A 5857-nucleotide genomic window follows, 5' to 3' on the forward strand; every position below is an offset into this window, starting at 1 on the left:
AATACAAAAAACTAGCCGGGCGAGGTGGCGGCGCCTGTAGTCCCAGCTACTTGGGAGGCTGAGGCAGGAGAATGGCGTGAACCCGGGAGAAGGAGCTTGCAGTGAGCTGAGATCTGGCCACTGCACTCCAGCCTGGGTGACAGAGCGAGACTCCGTCTCAAAAAAAAAAGAAAAAGAAAAAGAAATCCAGGTGAAAAGTTTACAATCTAGCTTTAGAAGTCCCTGTTCTGCCACATTCTATTGTTCAAACAAGCCACGAAGTTTAGCCCATATTCCAGAGGAGGGGAATTAGACTTCCTTGATGTGTGTCTATAGGAAGGAATAGAATGAACAGCACAGACTACCATGATTCATGTCCCTTTCATGGTATTGGCTTGAAGTCCAGGCTCGCATATAAATTAGGTTCAGGTGTGAATGAGGCTCCTTGATTGCAATCTCCTCTGGATCAGAAGAGCCACGAACTAGAGACAAATTATTTGTGTCTCTTGCCTGTGTTAGAGGTCCCCCACCCGAGGTTGAATGATTCACTACAAAGACTCACAGGACTCAGCAAATAGTCATACTCATGGCTAAGATTTACTACAAGAAGGTACAGGGCAAAGTGGCCAGGCGTGGTGGCTCTCGCCTGTAATCACAGCTCTTTGGGAGGTTGACGTGGGTGGATCACTTGAGTTCAGGAGTTCAAGACCAGCCTAGGCAACATGGCAAAACCCTGTCTCTACAAAAAATGTAAAAATTAACTGGGCATGGTGGTATGCATCTGTAGTCCCAGCTACTCAGGAGGCTGAAGTGGGAGAATCGCTTGAACACAGGAGACGGAGCTTGCAGTGAGCCGAGATCGCACCATGGCACTCCAGCCTGGGCAACAGAGCGAGACTCCGTCTCAAAAAACAAAACAAAACAAAGGCTAACCTTGGAAGCAGACCTTTCTGTCTTTTATCTTTTTTAGAGACTGGTTCTTGCTCTATTGCTCAGGCTGGAGTGCAGTGGTGCAATCATGGCTCACTGTAGCCTCAAACTTCTGGGCTCAAGTGATCCCCCTGCCTCAGCCTCTTAATTAGCTGGTGCTACAGGCATGCACCACCATGCCTGTCTAGCTTTTTACTTTTATTTTTTTGAGGTAGCATCTTATTTCACTCAGGCTGGAGTGCAGTGGTGCAATCACAGCTCACTGGAGCCTTGACCTCCTGGGCTCATATGATTCTCCCATCTCAGCCTCCTGAGTAGCTGGGACCATAGGTATGCACCACCATGCTCAGCTAATTTTTTTTTTTTATTTGTAGAGATGAGGTCTCATTATGTTGCCCAGGTGGTCTCAAGCTCTTGGGCTCAAGTGATCTTCTGCCCTGGCCTCTCAAAGTGCTGGGGTTATAGTCATGAAACACCACGCCTGGCCTAAGCAGACCTTTCTAAGGATGAGTAGTCAGGCCTGCTATGGTTAACTCTATTTTGCACACTGGCCAACATGTAATGGTGATATAAGTACAGCAAAATTATAGCAAATACTCCCACTGAAAAAGGTGGAGGAAGTGCCGGGTTCAGTGGCTCACGCCTGTAATCCCAGCACTTTGGGAGGTCAAGGAGGGTGGATTGCCTGAGGTGAGGAGTTCAAGACCAGCCTAGGCAACACGGTGAAACCCTGTATCTACTAAAACACCAAAAATTAAGCCGGGCCTGGTGGCGTGTGCCTGCAATCCCAGCTACTTGGGAGGCTGAGACAGGAGAATCTCTTGAACCTGGGAGGCGGAGGTTGCAGTGAGCCGAGATTGTGCCGTTGCACTCCAGCCTAGATGACAGAGTGAGACTCCATCTCAAAAAAGAAAAAAAGAAAAAGAAAAAAGAAGAAGGTGGAGGGGCCAGGCATGATAGCTTACGCCTGTAATCTTTGTACTTTGGGAGGCTGAGGTGAGTGGATTGCTCAATCTCAGGCTTTCAAGACCAGCCTGGGCAACACGGTGAAACCCCGTCTCTACTAAAAATACAAAGAAATTAGCCGGGCATGGTGGATGTGCCTGTAGTCCTAGCTATTTGGGTGGCTGAGGGAGGAGAATTGCTTGAACCCGGGAGGTGGAGGTTGCAATGAGCCAAGATCACGCCACTGCACTCCAGCCTGGGGGCACAAAGTGAGACTCTGTCTCAAAAAAAAAAAAAAAAAAAGAATAAGGAAAAGGTGGAGGGAGGAAGAATGAGAGGCACCTAGCAGTTACTGGCTCATAGCAATTCTGAAATCCATCCAGGCACATATTTCTAGTTCCTTGACTAAGGCTTAGTCCTGCTCCAAGGGAGTTTTTCTCTGTGATTCTTGGCTCTTCCCTTTGGACCCTTGGCTCTTCCCTTTGGACTCTTGGCTCTGTATTTAGCTTTGCTTCTTTTCCATAAAAAATAACCTGTGTTTGCAAATAAGTTGCCTTTTCATTCTGCTTCCTCTCTATATAAAGTTGGGTGCCCTGAGGTCTCTTTTCATTTTGAATTATCTGTTCTTTTCAGTTCAAGTTCATGGTGCTTCTACCAATATAATTCTCTTAAAAACATTTTGAGTTTTCTATTAACAGTATTGAGGTTCACTCTATTAGACAAAAGCCACACTCTAAAGTCTTTTAAGAGACAGGGTCTTGCTCTGTCACCCAGGCTGGTGTGTAGTGGCACGATCTAGCTGACTGCAGCCTTGACCTTCCAGGCTCAAACAATCTTCCCCACCTCAGCCTCCAGAGTAGCTGGGACTACAGGTGCATGCAACCATGCCCAGCTAATAAGAAAAATTTCTTTTGTAGAACTGGGGGATCTCACTATGTTGGCCAGGCTGGTCTTAAACTCCTGGACTCAAGTGATCCATCTACCTTGGCCTTCGAAAGTGTTGAGATTATAGGCCTGAGCCACTATGTCTGGCCCCCTAAAGTCTTTAAAGGCTATTTTCTCTCTTCCTTGGACTTAGAATCAATGCACTCTGAGATAATGCTCTTAAAATTCCTGAAGCCTTTTTGTCTAACTAGGAATGTCTATGAAGCATGCCCTTCAATCTTACAGATGTTTCCTGAGCTGAAAAAATCCCTTAAGATTATTATTGTTTATTTTTATTTTTATAGTGGCCAGGTCTCACTATGTTGCCCAGGCTGGTCTTGAACTCCTGACCTCAAGGGGTTCTCCTGGCTTGGCCTCCCAAAGTGCTAGGATTATAGGTGTGAGCCACCATGCCTGGCCCCCCGAGGTTTATTTTTATTTTTATTTTTTATTTTTTTGAGATGGAGTCTTGCTCTGTCGCCCAGGCTGGAGTGCTGTGGTGCAATCTCGGCTCACTGCAAGCTCTGGTTCCTGGGTTCACACCATTCTCCTGCCTCAGCCTCCCAAGAAGCTGGGACTACAGGTGCCCACCACCATGCCTGGCTAATTTTTTTGTATTTTTTAGTAGAGACGGGGTTTCACCGTGTTAGCCAGGAAGGTCTCAATTTCCTGACCTCGTGATCCACCCGCCTCAGCCTCCCAAAGTGCTGGGATTACAGGCATGAGCCACTGTGCCCGGCCTCCCTGAGGTTATTTTTACCCAGAGGCCATACTTTACTTAAAGTGTATTGAATTTAATCTTTGCTATTAGGTCATCTCCTGCTGTGAAAGTCTTTTTGTTGGGAGATACTAGAGGTTAGAAACAGGTTTATTTTTGACCTAGCAAGTCTTGACTTTTTAATATTCTAAGTGCTGCTTGAAAATTAAACAATTCCTTAGTTCAACTTTCTTGTATTTTGTCTTAGACAAATAGAAGACTCCACTTGGCAGTTTCAACACTCTGACTGGAAACTTCCCTAGCCAAACCCATGAGATACAAGATCATTAACTGTGCTTTCTAATTTTCATGAGATACCCTTTCTTTCCTTTCTTTTTTTTTTTGTTGAGATGTGTCTCACTATGTGACGCAGGCTGGCCTTGAACTCCTGGGCTCATATGATCCTTCTGCCTCAGCCTCCTGAGTAGCTGGGTCTATAGGTACACACCGCATACTCGCTACTCTTTCTGTTTTTTACATTACCTTAGACAACAGTGCTGCCAAACTTTCTACCACTATACGACAGGAGTCGCCTTTTATGCAACTGTATTAGTTTGCTAAGGGTGCCATAACAACCACAAACAGGGTGGTTGAAACAACAGAACCGGTTGCTTAGACTACAGAAATTTATCATCTCACAGTTCTGGTTTTTTGTGTGTTTGTTTGTTTGAGACAGAGTCTCACTCTGTCACCCAGGCTGGAGTGCAGTGGCTCAATCTCAGTTCACTGCAACCTCTGCCTGCCAGGTTCAAGCGATTCTTGTCCCAAGTAGCTGGGATTACAGGCACGTGCCACCATGCCCAGCTAATTTTTTGTATTTTAGTAGAGACAGGGTTTTGCCATCTTGGCCAGGCTGGTCTTGAACTCCTGGCCTCAAGTGACCCACCTGCCTCAGCCTCCCAAAGTGCTGGGATTATAGGCATGAGCCACTGCTCTTGGCAGCTTCACAGTTCTGGAGGCTAGACGTCCAAGATCAAGGTGTTGGTTGGGTTGATCCTGCCTAAGAGCTGTGAACAATAATCTGTCCCATGTTTCTCTCCTAGATTCTCGTGGTTTGCTTGCTGGCAGCAATGTTTGGCATTCTTTGGCTTGTAGATCCATCACTCTGATCTCTGTCTTCAGGCTGACATGGTGTTCTTTCTGTGTGCATGTTTGGGTCCAAAATTTGGATGCCAGTCATAATGGATTAGCACCTATTCTAATGACATCATTTTAAGTGAATTACCTCTGTAAAGACCCTATCTTCAAATATGATTACATTCTGGCTGGGTGCAGTGGCTCATGCCTGTAATCCCAGTGCTTGGGAAGGCTGAAGTGGGAGGATCCTTTGAGGCCAGAAGTTTAGACCAGTGTGGACAACATAGCAAAAACCCGTCTCTACAAAAAAAGTAAAAAAAATTAGCTGGGCATGGTGGTATGCACCTATAATCCTATCTACTTGGGAGGTGGAGGCAGGAGGATCACTTGAGCGCAGGAGTTCAAGGTTACAGTGAGCTATGATTGCACCATTCTACCCCAGCCTAGGTGACAGAGTGAGGACCTGTGGCTAAAAAATCCCAAAAACAAGAGTAAATGAGATCACATTCTGAGGTACTGGGAGTTAGAATTTCAATATGAATTTTGGTGGGGACACAAGTCAATTCAAAGCACCAACCTTCAATAACAATTCCCTCACTGTCCTTCAAGACTTCAGGACCTTGAGGTCCTTTTGGCTTCCGCCTACCCCTGTCCAAAACCAATGACACGTGTTTTTCTTTCCTTTTTTTTTTTTTGAGATGGAGTCTCGCTTTGTCACCCAGGCTGGAGTGCAGTGGTGTGATCTCCACTCACTGCAAGCTCTGCCTCCCGGGTTCACGCTATTCTCCTGCCTCAGCCTCTGAGTAGCTGGGACTACAGGCACCCGTCACCACACCTGGCTAATTTTTTGTATATTTAGTAGAGATGGGGTTTCACCATGTTAGCCAGGATGGTCTTGATCTCCTGACCTTGTGATCCACCTGCCTCGGCCTCCCAAAGTGCTGGGATTACAGGCCTGAGCCACCGCGCCTGGCCGACACATTTTTCATTGTTGCAGTATCTAACTTCACCAATTTCATTATCAGTTATGGGCTGATCAGGAAAGTGGCCACCACTATGGAATTAAGCCTTATTCTAAGAATTGGGGCTGGGCGCGGTGGCTCAAGCCTGTAATCCCAGCACTTTGGGAGGCTGAGATGGGCGGATCATGAGGTCAGGAGATTGAGACCTGGCTAACACGGTGAAACCCCGTCTCTACTAACAAATACAAAAAACTAGCCGGGCGAGGTAGCGGGTGCCTGTAGT

The 5857-nt window shown here is 46.5% G+C and overlaps 1 long non-coding RNA gene across 1 annotated transcript in view; it reads right to left on the reverse strand.

Annotated features, from left to right (window-relative positions):
• LOC108541759 (uncharacterized) overlaps positions 1-5857 on the reverse strand; it is an 11948-nt gene that overhangs the window by 1622 nt on the left and 4469 nt on the right. The window lies entirely within an intron of this gene.

Source organism: Rhinopithecus bieti, unplaced genomic scaffold (genome assembly GCF_001698545.2).
Source record: "Rhinopithecus bieti isolate Rb0 unplaced genomic scaffold, ASM169854v2 scaffold_20891, whole genome shotgun sequence".
In the NCBI taxonomy this organism is placed as follows: Eukaryota; Metazoa; Chordata; class Mammalia; order Primates; family Cercopithecidae; genus Rhinopithecus; species Rhinopithecus bieti.